The 24307-nt window shown below is 32.9% G+C and overlaps 1 long non-coding RNA gene across 2 annotated transcripts; it reads left to right on the forward strand.

Moving 5' to 3' along the window:
* The first annotated feature begins 2317 nt into the window (after positions 1-2317).
* LOC143232397 (uncharacterized) lies at positions 2318-23107 on the forward strand. 2 transcript variants are annotated; one of them, XR_013017519.1, is made up of 5 exons: positions 2327-2542; positions 5351-5485; positions 9141-9198; positions 12973-13026; positions 21288-23107. It is a non-coding gene; the product is annotated as an uncharacterized LOC143232397 (long non-coding RNA). The 2 variants fall into 2 exon arrangements; XR_013017520.1 differs by lacking the exon at positions 9141-9198 and having other exon boundaries at positions 2318-2542.
* The last annotated feature ends 1200 nt before the right edge of the window (positions 23108-24307 follow it).

A 24307-nucleotide genomic window follows, 5' to 3' on the forward strand; every position in this document is an offset into this window, starting at 1 on the left:
CACAAACTTGTATGCATCGCTGTGACCCTGCCTGTCACTTCAGCTGCCTGTGAGAGAAGTTTCTCATGTCTAAAGCTTCTCAAAACATACTTGCACAACATGTCACTAAACTCCAGGAGGGCAAAACAACACGATATTGATACTGTTATAGACACATTTGCTGTCAATCACCAGAAAAGGTACATTGTTTTGAAGTAATATTGACTATAAACACAACATGATGAAAGATATCCTAATAGTGACCTCACTTTTCCTCAGAGTGTATTAACTTCACATAATTCGTTTCTGCTATGTAAACTATGTCTTTATGTTATATTTCTTTTGATTTGTAGCTTTACTCTTAATGGTATATTAAATGTTGAATCTAAGCTAATCTTGACTTTCTTTATTCTTATGTATTACCTTTGGTGGAATTTAGGTGAGCTTCCTCTTTTACATATACGCATATTTTCATAAACAGATTATTTCTAATTTGTAATAATGAATTATTAATCAGAGTATGAATTTCCAATGAAAACTGCATTGAAAACGCAGTTCAAAATAGCACACCTTTCTGAAATGTACCTTGGTATTTACATTATTATAATTTACCATCTATACTTCATATTGATGGCATTTTGGGAAGCCCCTCCACAGCTTACCTCAGTCCCCCCCCAACGAAAATATCCTGGAGCCGCCACTGTCTACCAAAAAAGATAGTGACCATCAGCAAGCTTTTCAACTGTTCCTTAGAAGAACTGAGCATATTTCTCCATGATAATTGTCTGCTTTTTTTTTCCTGTTCTTTAGCAATTTATGTTTGTTCTTTTTTGTTTTGAATTTTCACGCAAAGCTACGCGAGGGCTATCTGCGCTTGCCGTCCCTAATTTAGCAGTGTAAGACTAGAGGAAAGGCAGTCCTCTAGTTATCACCACCCACCGCCAATTCTTGGGCTACTCTTTTACATTATAACCGGGATTCGAACCCGCGACCCTCGGATTATGAGTCGAACGCCTTAACACACTTGGCCATACAGGGCTGTCAGCAATTTATGACCAGCAACAATTATCATGAGCCATGAAGAATTTCTTTAAGAGTTGTAGGATATTTTAACTCTGGTGTAAGAGATAGTTAATCATGCATTCAGTTTACTGGTGCTATTAAAGATGAATATATGGTTCAATTTGACTAAAATGAGGTAGAACGTGTTTTTAAGCAATCTATTGAACTTAATTTTTGAGCAGAAATTTAGCTGCAAGTTGTATATACAAATTAAGAATTCAAATTGTTTCAGTTTTATTTTGGGCTAATATTTTTCTTATTCACAGAGTAAGCTCATTTATAGTACCAATAAACACAAATTTAGGGATTTCAACAAGTGACATTCTACGGAAGGATATTAATCATGTTAAAGAAAAAGTTAACATTGGCACCATTGTAGTCATTGTGTAAACTATACTATTGATTTGTACAGAAGTGGTTCTGCCCTAAAATCATCCTATATATCATTCTAGAATTGTAAATGGAAACGTGATGGTGATGGGTTATGTTTTTCTGTTTTTTGTTTGTATGATACATGAATTTTGGTTGGTAGACTTGCTTGTAGCTTAGTGAAACCATAAAAAAAAAATTACATTAATACGTGCTTAATGTTTGACATGCTGCACCGTTTTTCGCTTTCAACCGATACCAAACGAAAACTACTTTAATTATTGTAACTTTTTTTCGCGACAGATTCTTTTATCTAGTTAAAATATTTCAACGTTCTGTACATGTAATAATAACAGATTAGTTTTATTTCCTCCTTATCGTTTCTTTACAAAATTTTGTAATTCGTGGAGACTTGCGTTTACAGCCACGCTAGGTGTTCTACACCATTTTAAAAATCTTCCTAGTTGTACAAAATAATTTAATGCGTGATATCTAACGCAGAAACAAAAGCATAAACATGATGGTAAACTTTAACTCGCTCTACCAGTCTCGGCTGTAATGGCCAGGTTTCCCAAATACATAAAGCGTTAACCTTAAATAACAGGGTGAAATTATTTGATTTTGCATTTCGCGTAAAGTTACACTAGGACTATCTCCGCTTTCTTTCAGCCATGTAGGCGTCATTATGTGACGATCAATCCCACTATTCGTTGGTAAAGAAAAGCTCAAGAGTTGGCGGTGGGTTGTGATGACTAGCTGCCTTCCCTCTAGTCTTACACTGCTAAATTAGGGACGGCTAGCGCAAATAGCTCTTGTGTAATTTTACGCGAAATTATAAGAACAACAAATAAACAGAATACATTAGATCGTAAATAGTTTTATCAATGTTTTTTGCGACTAGCGTCGCCTAGTGGCACAGTGGTAAAACTCCACACTGACAGTGTAATGTATAGCTTTTCGTTAACTGCGAAAAACGAATAATTAGCAACTAACAATACAACATTTGATATACATAAAACATACAACGTAGGTTCGTCATGTACTGACAAACATTAATGATACAATAAACATTAATTCGTACTTGCATAACAGCTAAGTTAAATCATTCCCTTACAAATAATCTGCCATATGGGTAAGTGACATTTATTTTTAGTGGTGTTGCAGATATATACGTTAAATCCCGTATATTGATAATATAATAACTGATTTGCCATATATTTCCCCTTTATGTTTTACTATTAAGAACATGTTTGAAACTAAGTTTGATGCAGAATGGGCCATATGATCAGTGTTTCTAATTACGAGAAGGGGAGATAAAGAAATATGACTATAGTGTGTTGGTGGCTTAATTATGGTGAGTGAGATTTCGGTGTGGGACTGTTTGTGATTCCCACTCTTCTCTGGCCTCCAAACTTGCTAATTATAATCATTTCTTTAAATACACTTGTGTTGTATAACGAAATAACTGCAATAAATCTATCTGTTGTATAAAACTGGAATTTAACTTACACACACTCGACCACCCTGATTGAGACCTGGTCTACAGTAATCACGTAATCGAATTCCACTCAAATGAGACGATTTAGGTTCTGGTGATGAGCATAATTATTCAGGATCTAGTATGGTTCCCTCATTAGGGTATTAAGCATCTACTGGGATAACCATGATCTATGCAGATGTATTTTGTATGGATAACGTTGTATCTGGCCCCTCCACTTTATTAATGTGGGATTGTAACTTTTGTATGAGTAGAGGTTACTATTGGAGCTGCATTTTCAGTTTAAGAAAACTTAACTTTAAAAGCTATGATCCATACTTACACCTGTTACAAACCAAAGTTAAATATAATTAGTCTTTTTACATATGAAGTATTTAAACTAAAATGGTGAATATCTTCACTGAGTTTAAAAGATGCTATAAGAAAATGTGATAGAAGACCATTTGACTTATTAGTCATTCTCATTCACAAATAATGGTATAAAAATCAATACAATTTCACATACGTTCAGTAAACATGTTCAAAAAGTTTATCTCAACATTACATCATCATTAAGTTGATTCCTTTTTTTCATTTTTACATTACCATAATTGTATTCAACTACTCAAATATAACACCAATCAAAAGACAATCTAATTGTTGAAAAAAAATAATAAAGAGGCCAAAACAGTAAACTTCTGCCCATACACCTAGCCAAAACAACTTAAACAAGATTTTCAAATCAGTTTTCCACTTTTTTATGTAGCACTTTGAAAGTAGAAGTGTGCATAGTACAGCCATGCATATGTATTCCAGGTGTGGTCTTGCCTGTAATATTTGATAACATGTATGTTGTTTTAATACTGGCTGGCCAATATCATTTTATGGAGTTTCTTTAAATACTGGCATATATAAGTAATAAGGTTAAAAAACAACTATAATACTTAAATGCACATAATGAAGAAATAAGCCAAACGTAACTTTATTGATGATAAATGTTATTCAGGTTCTTCATTTTTGTATTTATTATGTTTTGTAGATACTTATGTTTTGTTACATTTCTAATGTGTTTTTTGGATTATGTTTGTCATGCTTCTTGTTTAAAAAATGAATATAAACAATGCATAAGAAGGACCTGATAAATGTGACATGATGGAATGTCAGTCAGTTCAGTGAGGTTGTTTCTGTATCAACCAAAATTAACATGTTGTACTTAAATTATTTGAAAAAAGGATGACCAATATTCAAACAAACACTTGTGATGTTTATTGGTTTGGCTTCAAACAATATACTGTAATAAACATTTTCACAGATTCAGAGTGCAATCTTATTACTTGGTGGAATTCTTGTCATAAACACTGTAGGATACATAAACTGATAAATTCCATATTGTGTTCTTCTAGCAGGGGTCAAATTGGCTTATTTCTGTATGTGTGTGCTTTGTTGCTCTTGAGAGTTTTGTATTATGGCATCATGTAAATAGTCTAGTAACTCTATTGCTGACTTGTTTTATTTTCAGCACAGTTATGTTTCAGTTGTTAACAGTCAAATAAACACAGGATACAAATCTGAAATGTTTGTCAGTTCAAACTCTGAAGAGAATTACTTTTGAGACTTTGACCAGTAGTAAAGAAAAAAGGTTGAAGTTACTTTATCCCCTGAGACTTCCTGTTATGGTCTTTCACATACCAAACAAAAGAGGGTGTCTTTAAAATTCAGAAATTTAGGATGGTCATCGTGGAATCCAGTTTTATATGGCTCATTATTGATATTAACTGTGTGACTATGACCTACTTACAATATAAGTAGGTATGCAACTCTCATGAAAGTTCTTTGTAAAAATGAAACCAGTTGATAAAATAGTTATAAATTTGACTTGCATGATCGTAAGGTTATGTAGTTTTAGAAAAATAAGACATTTTGATTTTTTTTATTATTTGTAATAAAATGGTTGTTTTTTAATGTAGTTATATGCACTCAGAATCAGAATAGTTCACAGGAAACGTGATTTTCGTTTTGAGTGTAAAAATGATATTGTCATCTTATCATTTTTCATATTTAATTTGCATAATCTCTAGAACCCCCTCGATGTTTCAGGAGTTTTCATTTTACTTTAATATACTACTGAACTTTATATGAAATGCGAATGAGTTAAGTAATTTAAAAATCACTCAGTTGTTACCTTCAGGTATCTTAAAAAGTAGAGTAATATTAGGCCTTTACACCCACATATTCCTCAAATCATTTGTTGTTGTTTTCTTCAACATGTCAGTATGATCATATTTTTAATTTATATAAAAACTAGTAATATGTGAAAATAATCAGTCTCTTTACCTTTTCTTATTTTCTTAAGGAGAAAGATTCATGTATATGAACATGTAAATATAATCATTGTTTTTGCCACTAAATGATTTTTTCTCATTTTGTAAGATTATTGTAGTTATCTTAATTTTTTCACAACAGTTTGACCAAAAACTTCAGAAATTTCTGAAAGAATAAAGATCACAAGGAGTAAACCCACCACATCTGGTGAAGTTTATCATAATGACTAATTGTACACCTGAAAAAATTGATTTTATCAAACAAATAGGAAATCAGGTACTATTTCATGCTATATTTTCTTTAACAGAATGAATTGTCAACATATTTGTGTATATTTCTAAAGATTCCAGGTATATACTGTCATATTTAGTTACATTTTTTATTTTAGGAGCTATATTTACTATGTTTCATTTTCAAAGTAGCTATGATATTTATTAATTTACATTTTTTAAATCAGCTGTTACATTTATTTATGTGAATACATAGAAATTTACAATATGAATGTTGCTGATAAGTAACTACTTGTTATTTTGAATGTTCATGTAAACTTTAAATTATTGGACAAACGTGTTTTAATATACGTGACTATCAAATACCTCATCTTCTCATGTGGGATAAATATATTGCTTATAAGTATTGCTTTTGTTCTTTAAACTCTAAATAAAAAAATATTTGTTTTCATGGATGAAGATTTTAAATTTTTTATGAAAATTTGTAAGAATTAATGAAATTTGTTATATGTATTTGTGTATAGTACTGTTGTTACTCGTGGCTTGGAACTTTTAACACTAGGATAAATAAGGATCATGAGGTAAAAGATAAACAGCATATTAGAGACTTTATGATACAGGAATATGAAGATAAAAGGTGGTATGTTGTAAAAAATACACGAAGAACAGCAACAAGCTTTAAAGTCATAGATACAGAAGCCAGGAAAGCAAGGTGTTTGTACTTTAGTTTCACAGATTAACATACCAGAAACAAAACCACTGTCCACCTTGTTGGGAGAAACTGCTGCCCCTCTAGACATTCAGAATAACAAAGTAAGATTAACTTTATTACATGTATGAAACTATGCTAAAAAAAAACAAGAAAAGTTTTATACGTATACGAAGCTCCGACAGAATTAACAGTTTATAATGTATATATAGATAGATAAATGAATTTTTCAAGTCGTACCATTTTGCTTCAAAACCTGTTTTTGGAAGTGTACACATTACATATAAAATATGTTCAAATCGGTTTAATGTGATAAAAGTACTTATTATAACATATTGCAACATATGGCTGGTAAGTCATGAAATGATTTTCTGCTACTGATATAATGGAAGACAAATTCAATTGAATATTTAAAAAGAGTACTCTAATCTGGTAATTTATACCTGTACTTCTAAAAAAATTAATTTTTAAAAGCAAAACCTGTAACAACGAAGGAAAAACCCAATGAGAATATATGAGTGGTGATATTTATAGCATTTGTATGAAAAGTGAGTTGATATTGTATGTTAGATTTAAGCTATATATTTTTGTTTTTATATTAAAATGTCTTTAAAATATCATTTTTGACTGGGGCTTCAGTTTAATGAACACCTCATAATCGCAGTGAGCTGCAACCCAAAGAAGTCAAAAAAGAATTGTAAATGGTGTTCATGGTAACTCTGGAAAAGCTCCATTTTGTAGAAAAACAGCAGTTAATTTAAATGGTATTTGTAGGAGTTTACTAATCACACATAAAATGGCATTTAATGCAGTTTTTAACTCTATTTTTTTTAACTACCTTCCGCATGAGCCTTCCCAGAATCTTTTAGTACGGAGTCTAGGATCATCAACAGGGGAAGTCATTCCAGAAACTGATGATTTAGTGTTATTTTGATAGACTGCTAAGATTGAAGCTTGGCACAACTTTTGAAATGGAAAAATAATACATTTTAATGAAAATATGCCATGAAATTTATATGAATTTGTACAAATGGCATTTCTAATATGAGAGAATTGCTAGGGAAATCATCTTGTAATGCAATGTACATCTACTTTACCTTCAACATTGCATCTTTGGGATTTACTGTACCATTAATTTCACAAAATATTGAAATTAATAATTTGTTAAATATGATTTCAATTCACCTTTTTAAAGATAATGATACTATTGTGCACTTTTTTTGTTTTCTTGTCAATGTGGCAATTAACTGATGAATCTTCAGTTCAACTGATTGGGATATCTTTGTATAAGTTCTTCCCTCATCTAACTTGGACCTACAGTTTAGCTTATTTGCTGCACATGAACCATCACATGCACAATCATATCTAGAATATTTCAAGTATGTTTCATTGCAACATGGTTTTATTTTATGTTTACAAGTTAACTTCTCAATGTTGGCTCTCACGGTCTTGGGTTTGATTGAGCAACCTGGTGTCAAACATAATCTTTTTGTCTAATCCAACCAAACAAATCTTTCAAGAATGACTCATGTTTTTGGATCTCCATTAAGATGCTAAGCTGGCTCATGTATCATACATCATATTTATTGAAACCCTTTACTGTATATGTAGCAAACCATATCTGTTATTTAAAAATATGAAGAAAGACTGAAGAAGCCAGTTAACTGTTTTCCAGTTGCATAAAGTTGATGATATTGTAGTTTTATGAGCTATCATGTTTTGCTACCTATGCTATTATATGTTTGTAGATTTGTATTTCAGGACTGCTTAGCCAGAACATAAACTTTGGTATTGAAAATTTAAAAGACATCATTTAACAATACATAAAGTTTTAGCAAAATTTATTGATGCTCTTTTTCTTTGCTGAAAACCTATTTCGTATTTTGACCAAAACTAGAGAGTATGAACAGTCTTGTTTATGTCTCATTTAACAGTCAACAGTTTAAAATAAGTAAATATTTAGATTTACTACATAGAGAAAAAGTATAGAGTCTGACCACCTCATTAGGATCTATGTACCCTTTCAGATTTGGACTTGACCTGAGGTGTAAGTGTGCAACTTAGGTTCATCATATGGTGTCAGGTTAACCCTGTAGCTCTGTGAATGGTTGGGACAAGCATTTAGTAGAGCCATAATAGAGGGTGCATATCTATGTCAGTCATTCAAGTTTATCAGCAATGGAAAAAGATGATTAAAATTTCTGTAGCAAGAGAGAATTGTAGACACAAACATGTAATGATAAAGAGAAGTATGGCTGGTAGACAGGATGGTGAGATTGAACAGTTGTCAAACAATACACCAACTGCATTACATTTAGTGCATGCATTGCAGTTCACAATCATCTTTGGCCATACCATATGAGGAACATTGCTATAAATGAAGTAAAATACTAGGAGATCACTACATGACTCACTGAACTTAGTTACCAACAAGAAAAAATGCCTTGCTTCTGGTGGTGGATTTATGTTTTGGAACATGTTTTCCTGGCATATTCTGGGACCCTTTAGAAGGCAGAATGAATACCACAGCTTACTTCAGAATCATTTCTGATCAAGTGTGACCAGCAGTGCATTGTGTGTATTTTGATGAGGAAAAATACTTCCAAATTGACAGTGCTTTCATTCACCGTGTTCATATAGTGAATATATGGTTTATGAAACATTATAGAGACTTCATACATCTTCCATGGCCACCAGAAGTCATGAATTTGAATCCAGTCAGCATCTGGAGGATGAACTCGGTAGACACTTTCACCATCACTGACCTCCTTTTACTTTACTTTATTAATGATGTGCACTATTAACGATGGAAAGTGGAAACATCAATGGGACATCTTCCAGCACCTTGTAAATTCTTTGCCATGATGTGTCATGACTTTTGTTGGAGCAGAAGGTGGTTCAACCCAATATTAATTATGGTTCCTAATAAACCTGCAAGATATTGTATGTAAGCTATTTTATTTCATGAAAATATTCATTTACTCTTCCACAGTTTGCTACTCCAAGTGGAAACTTTGCTAATTTTGAAAGTTATTTTAGCAGTGCCCTAGGTTAGTCTTTGTTTTACATTTTAATATTTTATAAAATTATATTTATATAAGTTTCTATTTTTGTAGATTTATGTGGTTGATATAGTTGCCTGCATTAGATTGTAATGAACCTTCTTGAATGTACTAAATGATGTTGCACCTACCTTTCTTGTCACATAATTTTCAGCTTATATAAAAAGAAAAATTGATCAAAAGTATTTATGTTAATTTTTCAATATATATTATTAAACATAAGATTCCAGATTTCATATTTGAGATTAATATAAACAATGACATTTTACTTATTTAGGAAGGAATGCCATATTTTTGGTAATTTTTTTGTTTCTCTAGATATATTACTTATAACAGGGTTTTTTAGTGTGAAAGAAGTGTGATGTTTTATTATTCAACAAATTTACATATTTTCTTTCTAATTTTCTAAGGGCTCAATGTATTTTTTAAATCTGTAGAAAGCAGTTGTTTCCGATGTGATACTTTATATGTTATAACTTTTCTCGATTTATGCTCCTTTATATGTTCAATTGTTTTTGTTCTCCACTGGGCCTGATAGTGCCACCTATCCCCATGTGTTTGACATAGAACAGCTGCACTGTAGCATACAAAAGTGTGTTACAACTCTCCATCAGTAAGATCATGATGCACATTTCTGGCACAGCTATCTCTCCCTGGATTACAGTGTCTAACCTCACTTTTCGGTTTTTCACTCAAATGTTTTTAAATGAGCTTTGAGTTTTCAGGTTTTGCAAAAGTTTTATCATCTGGTATTTATCCACTTGAAATTCGGTGATGGATTTATGGTTTATTGTCATGACAACATCAGCTGCTACCACTACCATATTTCAACCACCTGTTACTTGACTACAGATGTGATTTTATTGGCAGAGAAGGTTTTGGCTCTCATCTGTCATAAAATAGAGTTGTTCATGCAGGAGGAAGGCTCTCCTGATTCTCAACTATTTTTCCACTACCCTAGAAATGCTGGACAGGAAGGCAAAGACATGAACAATTTTTTTCCTTCTCCTTCCTTATCTATTTAGTCTTTGTCAACTGTTGTTAGTACTCCTAGACCTTCATCAGATTTTCTAGACTTGGTAATACAGGTTTAGCATGCTGTGGCCACTTGCTTTTCTGAGAATCATGCTTTGAGTTCTTTCTTCGATTCTCAGCAGTTGGAATCCTGTGGGGTTAAGATACTGATACCTCAGTTTGTTTCTCCCAAGCACTTTTTTCCCATTGTAATTTAACCTCAACCTCCATTTTTTGTTATTTCCCTTCCATTTACTTTGTATCAAAGGCTATCCATTATTCCTTCAAGAGTTTTGGAGAATGGTCATTCCATATTTTTTGTCCATGTTAGTGCATTCATCTTCCTAGGCCTTGTCCCTTCACTCTTAGCTCCTGTGTTACTTGGATCATTTTGGATGTGATGCCCTTCTGACATAGTTGTGTTTGCCCCCCACATCTTTAAGGGATTTATGTATTGTGTCCACTCTGTATATCTGTGGCACCACATGTAACTTATTTTTGTATGTGCCTCTTTGCCCATCCTCTTTAGCTGTACTTCACAACTGAAGAATACACCTGGCTCATATGCGGTGCTATCTCCCAGAAGTCTGTTTCCTCTTCTAGGAAATATCACTCTATATATTCTGAAGGACATTCATATACCTCTTTTTACACTGGTCACTCCACCAGATTAATATGAAAGTCTAGCTATTATGTGAGTGAAGGTAAGATATCTTATAAGAAGTTATTAATTTCCTAGATAAAAAATTCATTTACAGTAGATACTTACTGCTTCTCACACTTCCCACCTTTCCTCCCCACTTCTGGTGTTTTGTTCTTGGTACCTAATTTTGAATTAAGGTTAGACTCTATAATCTATGGAGGGACAACTGTACCAGAAAACTGTGTAGTGCTTCTTCTGATGGAAGGTTGTTACATACTTTAGCATGCTACAGTGTGTGTGTATACCACCTAAATACATGGATGCAGATAGGATTATTAAGGGTAGTGGAGAGTAAAAAAAACTGAGCATATAGAGAGCAGCATCAATTGAGGAAAGTTATGATGAGAGAGAAAATAGCCATCTATTGGAAATACATTTTTTGTGTAAGAAAAACTTTTGCTAGACATGTTTTTAATTGTTAAATGTATAAGTTATGAACATTATTACTTTTTTATAATTTCATATTATAAAAAAGTGATAATGTTTCTAATTTCAAACTAAATACAAACAAACGACATTAGACTACATTTCATTTATATATACATACTAAATATGCATTTGCAGGAAAATAAGTTTTTGCATGAAAATGAACTACTTTGTTACAGGGAAACATTATAACAACATAAGTTGTACAACCCTTTAAAGCTATGTATAAAATACCTGACGTTTTTGTGTTGTATGATTTTTGTGTTTCCTGTAATAGTAAGAAAAGATGGTAATTCTTTATTTTAAACTGATATTCTACAAGTATATAGGATTATGTTTTAACCTACTAGGTCAGGCTTAAACATTTTTATTACAGTGTTCATTACTAGTCAGATATAATAGTTTAGTGCAGAATCAAATCCTACTTGGTGAGTGTAGTATCCATTTCTTTTGCTTCTAATGTGTTCTTAAATGTTTAATTATCAACAGAATATTATACTTTTTTGGTACTTTGTTTAGCATGAGATTTCCAGTTTTTTTATGTAGAGGTAAAATCCTTGTAATTGTGTAACTATGTGAGATTGCCAGATAGTAAGGGTTAGGGATAAGGTATTATTTCCATTTCTTTTTATCGGTACAGTTTAAATATTTATGAAACAAGCATGTTTTAGTCTATAGGTGATACCAGGATTTAGCTTTACATTTGTTTTTAAATGTTTAAAAAACTCCAAGTAGCAGGTGTTTAGATGTAGTTTTTTTTTTTTTAATTATTTCTTCTTCTCATTGTGTTCCTGGAGTTGAGAAAACTTCTTGAGCTACAAGTTCTGTTTTTAAAATATTGTTCTGTGGAAAAAAATATATTTAACCAAAGTTGTCTTTGAAAAAAAGTGTATTTTATCATTTATTTTTTAAGAAATTTCATTTGTTTAATATTTATCATCTGTGCTCTGCTCATTCCCTTTAATCCTACTTTTGAACATGGTTTGTTTTAATTTTTTTTTGTCTTGCATTTCACATTTTGAGATTTATTTTCAACTAACTCTTTTGTATGGCTTTGTGCTCTACACTTTATATGTATGCTTTTCCATTAATTTCTGTGTCTGTAGAGCCTTGTTTTAAGACACTTGTTCACATAAAGCACCTTCTCAGTTGCAATACAAAAGGACTGGATACCTTTCCCAGAGTGAATCTTGTTTGACACAGATCTGATGAACAGGATCAGATGCTTTCCACTATCTAGAAATTAACTATAACTTTTTAATGTTCTTAATACCTAAGCATTTTGTTCCTTGCCCTTTTCTATTTTACCAAAAAACATTCAAAGGTATGAAAACTTAGTTTCTAATTTTCTAAATATTTGCTTTGTACTTATCAACATCAGCAACTACCCAAGATGCTGGCCAAGTTGTAACCTAAGGTTTCTTTCCTTTTCAGTATTTTTCATCAGTAGGATATTTTTGTAGCCATCAGGTAGCCATTTGTAGCCATTACCTGTCAAAGTTCAATCAAGCAAACAATAAACCACTAGATTTCTGATAGGCTTACTACACTTGCCAATTTGAACAATCTTTTCTCTCAACCTGCTCAGCCAATCACTACATCTGGATTTGTTTGTTCAGTTTCAGGAACTATGTTTGGAACTTGTGCAGCTACTGGTTCCATGTATGAAACAGGTATGATTTTTTACTTTATCTGACTTTTGAATAAAAAATTAAAATAGCAAAAATATTTATATTTTATAATAACTTGTTAAGTTCATGTACTAGTTTTGAAAATGACGTGTCTTTCAAAACTGAAATTTTCAACTCTAAGAAAGATAATCCCAGTTGTAGTAAATACTGTTGAAATATGGTTCCTAGTACTACACACTGTTGAAATATGGTTCCTAGTACTACATACTGTTGAAATATGGTTCCTAGTACTACACACTGTTGAAATATGGTTCCTAGTACTACACACTGTTGAAATATGGTTCCTAGTACTACACACTGTTGAAATATGGTTCCTAGTACCAAATTGCATGGAACTTAATAAGTATAAAGTTGCCAAACAGTAGTTAGTTCTTGTTTTAGAAACTTTAAATAATTGCATATAGTATTTCTCTCATTTTTTTATGTTGTGATTTTTTTTTAATTTGTAGGAGACATTGTTGTGAAAAATACTAAAAAACATTTCCTTTCTCAGCATTCTTTTCTGTTGTTGATCAAAATATTTTAATTTATATATCCTGTCACTTTCAAAGTGACTGATATTCATGATCATATTTCTTTTTATTCTGCATTTTGCCAATTGTAGTAGTCACTACTTCCAGTTATAAATAAAAAATATGATAAAATTAGAAAAATGTACCTGCAACTATAATGTAAGACTTGAAATGTTAAATTGACTTGACTGTTTACCTTTGTCAAGCCACTTGTTGCAGTTTTTGCAATCAGTATTTTTGTTTGAGATCAGGATATGTGTTATATAGTTTATTTTCAATAAGTAATGAATTGAGTGATTTAAAATATTTTTCTATCAACTAATTTACTTACAAGATCTAGCTAAGCCTGCCATCTTCCTGTCATAGAACACAATTCCTGTAAATTTTGAACAGATATTTTTTAACACACACATTTTTAAGAATGGAAAGTATGTCCTAAAAACCACTGAAAGTTTTTCAGATGTGTGGTTTATTCCTTTTAAACTTCATGTTAGATTCTTGTTTTCATCCTTAGTTTTATTTACTTTAGATTAATATACTTAGTTTATAATTTCCTTTATTCAATAATATTAAGTTGTTGGCTTGAATTATCTTCATAGGTGACCTTCTTGTTTGTGACATTATATAAGATTGAAGGAACTTAGTAATAAAACCCACAAAGAACAGGGACATGAAAACAATATCAATCATTATATTTTCAAAGGATATAAACCTTTACTTTGGGTGAATTGAAAACTTTTAAACAAATTAATAAATCCATTATTTACAGGAAAAACTCCTTCATTTTTGTTTTTATAAATTATACCAAATAAATTTTACAGAGCTAGAGCTGCTACTTATAATTTACAAAATGTATTATCTATTTTGGTTCTGTATATTATTAACAGATATATTATTATGTTATTTCATCATTATCTGTGAATAGATATCCTCTTGTTATTACAAAACGTATGCCCTGGGAACTTTAAATTTTGGACATACAATATTTTTCATGTAATTCTAATTTAGCGTAAATGTCTCTTTTTGAAATTAACCAAAGTATTCTAAATGTAAGTTGTGCATGTGAGAAAACCTACACTTTTTATTCTGTATTTCTCTGCAGAAATTTTTGTATTAATTAATTATCTACACAATGTTTGATAAATATTTTAACAAAGAATATAATTTTTGATGTTGGGCTGAAGACTTGGAATACTGTTGACTTTTTTTAAACAGTTAGTTGCACATATTAAATACAGAAGGGACTAGGGACACATGATTTTCACACCCTATCACATAGTGTTTTAAAAGAAAATTTAAAAAAAAACACGAAAAAACGTTGTTTTTTGAAAATTCTGCTAAAAGTATGTGGTCTTATTTTGCAGGTTAAAAGTGTGTATTCATTTCCATACATTGAATTCACAGTGATCCTGACTTAGTTAATATATGACAATTATAGTGATTGTATTAGGAACTATAACAGAAATGCATTTGTATGCATAACATTCAGTATGTAATCTTACTCATTAAATGAGTGGAAACATGTTATATTTATAAAAATAGTGAAGGATCAAAGATAAGGCTGTAACAATTTCACTAATGTTTTAATTAATATTCTCACAAGTATAGTTATTGTAATTGGCAAGAATTAAAATCACAGCATTATGCTAAATAAATATAGCAAAATGTCTGGGTAATTTAGTTACAGATATTTTAATACTAAAATTGTATATAAAAATTAATACTCCCAATAGTTCTTTAACCTATGTACATACACTATGCCTTTCTAAGCTTTTCTGACATGGTACATTACAGCCTTTCACATCTGTAATCTTTCTCTTGAGTGCTGCCCTCTGTGTGCAAAACTATTTTGTATACCACAAGCTTTGAACTTGCATGTACCTTGTGATCAACATGATTGAGTTGTATCTCACATGTAATTCATCATGCAACAACCAATAGGAATGCAGCACATTCTCCTGATACCTGGGACTCTGATTCTATCAAGGTATCACTTTCCATTAGACAGTGGTTTGGTTTATATTGTGCTCTCTTCACATATTTTCCTTAAAATTTCTTTAAGATTTTCTTCCTTCTATTTTCAGCACACTTACATAGGTTTCAGACTTACTAGGGACCTCAGCTGAGGAGTTTTCTTCTTTAATTCTTCAGAAGATTGATCATTATATATGTCAACCTTTTTTTCCCAATATTATTTGACATCTTAGGGAATCTGCCAAACCTGTTATTGACAAGGATGATTTTGACAGCCTTTTCTTTCTACCTAAATATGCTGTCCCTTCTCAAGCCTCTCCTGTAACATTTACTAGGCTTAACTTAACCTCTGTACTTATGACTTCTTGGGTGTATTCCATTTTATCCATTTCCTAAATTTCTTATGATCCTATTCCTTACTTATCACCTGACACTCCTTCCTCAGAGTCTTTTGTTTTTCTCCATTTCCTGACATCAAGATTCATTCTGAGCATTTTTTTTTCAGTTGAAAGTGTGTTAGCGTGCCACACCTTCCATGGACCATTTTGCCTTGGCTTATCATCAAGGTAATCAACCTTTTAGTGATTCTTAGCAGTTGGAATCACTTTTGTCTGGATAGGGTGTCTGGCCCTGAAAATCCTCTCTGTTTACCCCATGCACAGCTTTCCTATTTCTGTCTTAACCTTACTACTCCTATATGGTACTTGTCCACCACACACCCCATTTCTGTTCTTTGGCTGTATCCCATCAGACATGTTTTTTTTTACTGTTGGAATCTTCTTGAAAGGGACACTGTTTTTACAGGTTTATCTTCTGTCCACTTATTTTTGGGACTTATGAATGGCTCCTTTTCTCCATTGATTTATATTTTGGTGATATTCTTGAGCCTTTGGAATCGTGTGAAATCTGTGAGACAACATTTGACCTTTTCATGTTTGGTTGCTCATTTGTCTTACTCTTAACTCCTACATTCTCCTGTTCCTGTTCTTTACCTATTCCTACCACAAGGGGTTCAACTATTTTTTCTGCTTCTCATGTAGGTTTCATTGCTGCCATCAGCATCAGTGACTGTCCATTTGTTTCTGGTCAGTTGGGGTGCATTTAGCCAATTTTGTTCCCCTGTGTTGAGATTCTTTACCAGTCTTTGGGTTATCCAAGTTTTATCAGAAGGACTTTTCACCCATTTCCTTTTCTCACCCCCATTGCCTTCTGTACTTATATCCTTTTCATTTCATCATGATCCTACTAATAGTCAGCATCTATTTGAGGTTGTACAGACTCTTCTGTCACAGAGAGCTATTGAGTCTGTCATCCAGCCTTCCCCAGGCTTTTACTTTAGACTTTTTGTGGTCCCCTGTAATTGATCTGTCCTGCCCGAATAACTTTTTGAATCTTCCTTGTTTTACCAAAGAGTCCTTTCTCATGCAATGATGAGCTTCTTCTCTAGAACTGTGGATGACTGAGGTAGATGTTAATACTTTTTTTTCTTATTCCTGTTTCTTATCTGCTATCATCAGTTTTTCCACCATGGCATTGTATGTATCAGTTTTGCTCCTCACCATTTGGGCATGCCTTGCCCAACTTTTGCATGCTCAGGGGTTGTATTTACACTACTACATTGACAGCTGGCTTCTATTAGCTCATTCTGTACTGAAATGCTCACAATACACTCATCTACTTCTAACAGAAAAAAACTTGAGTGGGCTGGATTCTCAAGTTGGAGAAGTTTTTTTCTATTACCTACTCCATATCTTATCAATTTTGGTGTCTTTTTTCAACATTCACCTCAGCTGGGCCCAGCCTTCTCCACTTTGATTCTATTTGATGGAGCTCTAATTTTTCATTCGATTTTTGCTCCCTCTTTTCCTGTTCACCAGGTTCAGTTGCTTTTAGGAACTTGACCTTCTATGGAGGCATTTATCTCCTTTGGTCAGGCACATATGCAGTCTCTTCAGTGGATTCTATACTACTAATGAAATCCCTCGGTCTCTTTTATTACCCTTCCTTCTTCTCTCATAGATGATCTGCATTGTTGGTTGAACACAACACAATGACAGGTGTACTGCTTCTCATGCTTCTTCAGAATTTGTATTTATTCATAGATGCTTCTTTTAATGGTAGGAGGCATGGGTCAATCAGCAGAAGGCTTGCAAACATTCGTCTCCAGCAAACGGGTCTTACCATATCAGCATCTAGGAACTTCTAGCAGTACAGTGTGCTTTGGATCACTTTATTCCTTTTGTATGGAATCGACTTGCCATGACTCATTCAAACAACTCTACAGTGGTGTCTTATATCAATCTCCAAGGCAAGAGGGCAAAAGTTTCCTTTGCAGTAAAACATTGAAACTCCTTTTTTGGGCCCATGTGCTGGAGATACAATTCTTGCATATCAACCTCTGGGTATTTTCAACCTCATGGCTGATCACCTTTTCAAATCAGACAATGTTTATTGAGATAACACTGAGTTTTTTTTAACCCTTAGGTCTTCCATTAGCTATGCAACCAGTTGAATACTTTTCATCTGGATGCATTTACCCCTTTTCTAAATACCAAGGTATCTGTTCTTTTGATCTCTGGTTCCTCTTCCTCATGCTATAGCTGTGGATGCTTTCAGCCAAGATTAGACCACTTAGTACCTTTTATATTTATCTTCATGTCTGATTTCTTCTCAGGGTAATTTTGATCATCCATGCTACTTCATGATGGGTTTTCTGATTGCTCCTTAAAGGCAGGTACAACCTTGGTTTCTTCAGCTCCAAACTGCCCTTCTGTCACTTCTTCCTCTCATATATCCCTACTGTGTCAACCTTGGTCACTGGTTCTTCATCCAACCCTTACTACCCTCCATCTTGAAGTCTGGCAGTTATCAAGTCCTTGAAAAGGAGATTCAGCTTGTCTAGGCATGTCACTTCTTTATTACCACTCTCCAACATAAGTAGAATGTCTTCTGCTATTGGTCTTTGAATCAGAGTTTTCCCTTTCTCAACCCACTGTTCATATTATTATGGATTTCCTTACACAGCTATTCAGTCATGGGACTTCTGTATCATCCATAGCTGATTATCGAGCAGCCACATGCTACACCTTTCATTTTTTCTGGTACCATTTGATGTTTCCCTCTCCTATCCCCTCCCTTTTGTTGCATTCCTTTTGGACTGGAATGTAAGTATTGTTCTTCATTGCCTTAGTCTACCTCCTTTTGAACTTTTTTCTTCATGTTCCATGTTTTACTTATCCCTTAAAATTTATTTCCTACTTCTGTTAACCTGTGTCATCAACCTGAAATATTTACCAACATTGTTTCATGTACACTGTAGCATTCCATATATGTTCTGTTTTATTTGGACTGGTTTTCCTCTCCAAATGTTGGTGGCTTTTGAAAGTAATTATTTCTTCTTGCCTATTTCACTTCTGCTGGGGCAGTGGACCATGGAGGAGCCCTCTTGAATGTGAGCATTCCATTTAGTTGAGAGTAGGGCAGTGGTATTCTGCTTGTGTAGATGGCATTCAATCCTTTTGTAATGAGCTTCATCTCCAGAGGTTCATGTTGCATCCAGCTTTTATGCAGTTCTACCCAGAAGGTGAGTTTGCTTATAATTTTCTAGATGCAATCCAATTTTGTGTGGTAAGATGTGGAGGGTAATGCAGTCCTATCAGGACAATGCTGTTGCACATATTTACAAATAAATATGCTCCACCTCCACATGGTTGATCCATGAGGTTGGTATTGCATGCAGCTTCTGTGCAGTTTTCTTTGGAGGGTAAGGTTGCTTATATGTCGTAGTTGCAAACCATTTTCTTGTTTTGGGTCTCGGAGGTTGCAATTGAGCTTCAGACTTTGTGTGGCCCTATACAGAGGATGATGTTACTTTAGAGTAGAGCTGTCACATTGCAGTTCACCTCTTCAGATAGGATCTCTCATCTTACCATAACCTGGATGTTGGTTCCCAGTGAGTGATTATGGATTAGAGCTGGACCACTCAACATAAATTTTTACATGTGTTAGTTGTGTTTTCTCTTTCTCACTCAATTTGCCTCATGATCTCCACCTCCATACAGTGGTTCCCCAAGGTTAATGTTGCGCCAGCTTCCGTGTGGTTCTGTCTAGAGGGTGAGACTACTTTATGTTTGTAGAGGTGATACACTTATGTACAGTGGGACCAGAAGTGTGTTATTGTACTTTGACTTTGATGCAACTCTATTTGTAGAATAATGTTGGTTGAAATGACAGTTTTTCCTCTCTTGCTCCACCTCATAGAGTTTTCACTGCCTGAGACTTAATTTGTACAATGAGGTGCCAGTCTGATTGAATTTGATGTGACCTGCAACATTGGCACACCTCTTCCTACTGTCATGTGGATTTTGGGTTCCTGGATGTGTGGTTGGGTGTAGGTTTATGCAAGTGTCCATTTTGTAGATCAGTTTACATGGTATATACTTATGTTCTATATAACATGAGGTGAAGACTATGTGAACTCTCTTCCTATCATGGGTTGGAGTTTCTATTTGTGTTACTACTTGGTTTTTGACTGGTGTTGACTGGCTACACATGGTCTGTCATGCCATAGCCGCTCTACACCTTGGAGCACATACATTTTAGCTTTCTCCTTATTCCTGTTTGTACATGACTTTCCTACAGGATTGAGTTTTTGGTATACTGTGGTTTGGATTTCAAACCACTCAGTTTTCTCTTCTTTTTTTTTTTGGTTGTGCTCCTCTTATTTTCTACCTATGTATGGAACACCTCTTTCCACAAGGGCATATAGTATGCCTGGTACAGAAGTGACAAGGTTTTCTATGTGTGTTACTCTCCCAACAGGGATAGCACTTCTGGGAGGTCATGGTTAGTGGTAATGTACCATATCAGAAGTTGTTATGTTCTTATACTGAAAATATGTAGATACCTCATCTCATTCTTTTACCCTACTTAAAACCTGTACTTACTTTTCTACCTAATCTCAGAGTGATAGTTCAGCAGAATCAAACAGAGGGAGTCATGTGCTAGGAGGACATGTCATACTCCTATTGGTGAAAAATTGTCATATGATGATTTACATGCAAGATGCAGTTGAATCATGTTGATTGTGAGGTATGTGGAAGATCAAGGTTTGTGGCATGCAAAAACATTTCTATGTACAGAAGGAAGCATTGAATGAGTATAGCTGTGTGTGAGAGAGGTAAGCACCTATTGGAAATATATTTTCATTATAGGAAAATACATTCTATAAATTGACATCCTCACCAACATCTGGTGAGAGAAAAGATAGTAAAGTATAGTAAAACACCATGGACACAAATTAGTTTGTATTACCAGATGCTTCCTGATTTTCAGTTTTATGGTTTTTGAATACAATTAGAATGTAGTTTAAGTAAACTACAGTATTTCTATTTCTTACGTTTTGATTATTCATGTTTTTATTTTATAATTTTTTCTTGAAATACTTTTGCTGCAGATACTGTTAGGTTATGGGCTTGAAAACTTGTATATCTTTTTAAATATAATAACAGGTGAGGATGCACATAGAAGTTAAGTGCAATAGATTTTGTATCCCCACCACCTCAAGTCCTAGTCCTGCAGATACATCAAAACCTGAGATACATATTACAATTTCTTACACTGTAATTTGTAATTTGGTGTTATCCTTTCTGCTGTATTTCTTTAGGTCTGATTGCCATAGTTTACATGACTATGTATATTATTTTAACATTACACATTTTTATGCATAAACTATTCTGTTTACCATGTGGTTTCTAGGTTTCTCGTTGGCCAACTCAACTAATGAAGCTTAACCCAGGAAATTCATTTCTCTGACCAGCACATAAAAGGCCTGTATGAAATCACTTTTTGTTAAGTAAAGTTTGTTTACAAGTGTAACCTCACTCCTCCAGTATGTTTATTATTGTTGGACAAAACTGGTACTAAACAAACTAGAAGTTTAGACATAAAGTCAAAGGTATGTGAAAGTATACTAGCTTATCTCTCTGGTGTAGTTATTCATCTATAACTATGTACAGGAGATTGTTGGACAAGAAAACAAGATCATTAGGAAACATGAAGTGATTCAAAAATTAAAGAGGCTTGTGAATTATTGATTAAGTTAAACAGGGAGAACTGTGATTACCCACAGAATGCCCATTATAACACTCTAGTCATGTAACTTTAAACATTACATATAATTCACCAACAAAGGTACAAATTAATTAAGTTGCATTTTACCAACTGTAGCCATACTGTAGTTCTCATACCCATATAAACTGAATATTTGGTATATGTATACATATGTATTTGAATGATGTTTCAAAATTCATGGTCTTTCCAAGTTAAGATGTTAAATCTGGAAAGTTTACATCATTGTTAGAGCCTACAGATGTTAAACATGTTACAATAAAACAATTTTCTAGCCTCACTATGCCATTATTGAAGTCCCATCTCACTACGTCTGGTCATGCTTTGTCTGATGACCGTGTATCTTGGCAATAGCTCTATAACATAGTTTCCATTGTAGAACACTTCATTCTAGGGCTTTCATATCTTTCTAATGTGGGAGAACAATTGTTTTTCTAGTGCTTGTTTCAGCAGTACAATTGCACAGAAATACAGTGAAGTGACTGATATATTTTCATATTCAGTTGTTTCAGTACACACTCCATTGTTCAGCTGCATTATGTATGGGACGATTCATCAGATATCTTTTTGAAGCAACTTGTATATGTATGAGTGACTTCCAGGTGTGGGTCCTTTTTGATTAAGTTGCATGGGACATGTAGACATCCTTGCCATTAGCCTTTGTGTCCATGTATTCTTACTTGTTACAAGACATCACATTTTGCTTCTTACTGTTGCTGGAATACAACTTGCAAGTTTCTTTCTGAATGTTCATTTTCCCAAAAGTTGAATTATATTTTTTTTCCAGTACCATTAAGTACAAGGAATATCCTTCTTTTGGAATTCAAAATCCCTGATCAGAACATGTCTTTATGATGCAAGTGTATGATTAGTTTGCATCAGAAAGCACTTCATTACACTTCCTATTTTTGGCAGCATTGTACTACCTACAACATGCCAAACAATTTCAATATGTGCTAATACTTTTCACTCTGCTGTGACTTTATAATAAGTGAGGTTGTCAGGTTATTAACTGATATGCATAATCAAAATTGTTTTAATATAATATCTTTGATCCTATATATATGGTGAAATAACTTATGGTCTTAACTCTTTTTCAGCTGTAATATAAACATTCTAGCTTTATATAACATACAAATGTTTTTTGTTTGTTTTTTTAAATAAATGGCAAATGATCACCTTACTGGTCAACATTTTAGTTTTTCATGAATTTAAAATTTGATTTGGATAACTGGATGTTCAGATAATCAGTATTCTTCTGTACTTAAATTTGTATTATGTACTTATGATATGAAAATAAGAGACCAAACTAATTATTATTTGAAAAATAATGTGTTGTGTGAGTAACAAGCATTTAATTAATTGACATGTTAAACAGTTATCTGTTAAAAGGAATTCATGCATGTACTTTGGATAACATTTATGAGATTAAAAAGATTCATACATAATGTGATTTCACTGTCAGTTATTTTATATCATTACCTAGTGATATGAACATATTTATCAACTTTAATTGAAGATTTAAATATTGTGTTTCTCAGACCTGATCTGTGGTTCATCCCACTTGGAAAATAATTCTCATTTAATACCATCGAAAATATTAATACATGTATTCTGATTAGTATTACATGGTAATCCTGGAAGTTTCCATCATAACAAACCAGTGAATCTAACATTTAATATTAGTAGGATATCTTGGCAATTTCATATAAGGTTCAAGTTCAGCTTGGGTATGACATATTTCTGCAGGAAATATACAATAATTACATAGAACAATATAAAATTCTCAACATTTCATTATCAGTTTAATCCTTCTGATGTTACAATACTAAATAAAAATACTTTTTTGTGTGTTTTGAAATGTTTCCTAGGATTGAATCTCCACCAGAGTTTTTTCATTATATTGAGTTTTTAGTTTTCTGATACCTCCTGAAGTTTAAGAATTCAAGTAGCAATCTCTTTCTTTGATAAATTTTGTATAAATTTAAACTAAATTAATTTTTTAGATGCTTTTCTTTATCATAGTTTGATAATCAAGATAATTTTACATATTTTACAAGAATTCTTAACTGCACCTTCTCATTTTCCTTTCATAGAGTTTTTTTTTCTTCTTTGAAACCTTAAATTTTTATTTATAAACATCTTTGTATATCTGAGTGAAAGATTCACAATTTTATGACATATGGATTTGTATTTTCAATTATATGATGAGGATGAATTTATTTCAACCTGTCTTAGTAGTCAGTTATTCTTGTTGTTTTTGTGCCTTGGTTATGAATTTAAATATTTTTTTTTGTTATACATTTTAATAATCTACCTTCAGTATTTTCATTTTTTGGACTTAGTTCTTAACCCTATTCATCATGGATCCCGTAGATGATCTTACTGTTAACTTTCTTATAGTGAGCTAAGGGTAATCTTTAATTGTTCTCTGAGTGGGATCCTTTTTAGGAGCAACTCAAAAATTAGTTTTTTCTTGGGATTAGTATTTGTGCAAGGTCCTTGTTTTAAATCATTTGGGGTATTTTTTTAATGTGTAAGACTAAGTCTGGCTGCATTCAAGTTTAAATTTCTCTTATGTTAAGTCATTACTCATTTCCTCATTAATTGCCTACAATTGATTATCTTTTTCTTTGTAGTAACAAAAG

This window comes from Tachypleus tridentatus, chromosome 11 (genome assembly GCF_004210375.1).
Source record: "Tachypleus tridentatus isolate NWPU-2018 chromosome 11, ASM421037v1, whole genome shotgun sequence".
NCBI classification, from domain to species: domain Eukaryota; kingdom Metazoa; phylum Arthropoda; class Merostomata; order Xiphosura; family Limulidae; genus Tachypleus; species Tachypleus tridentatus.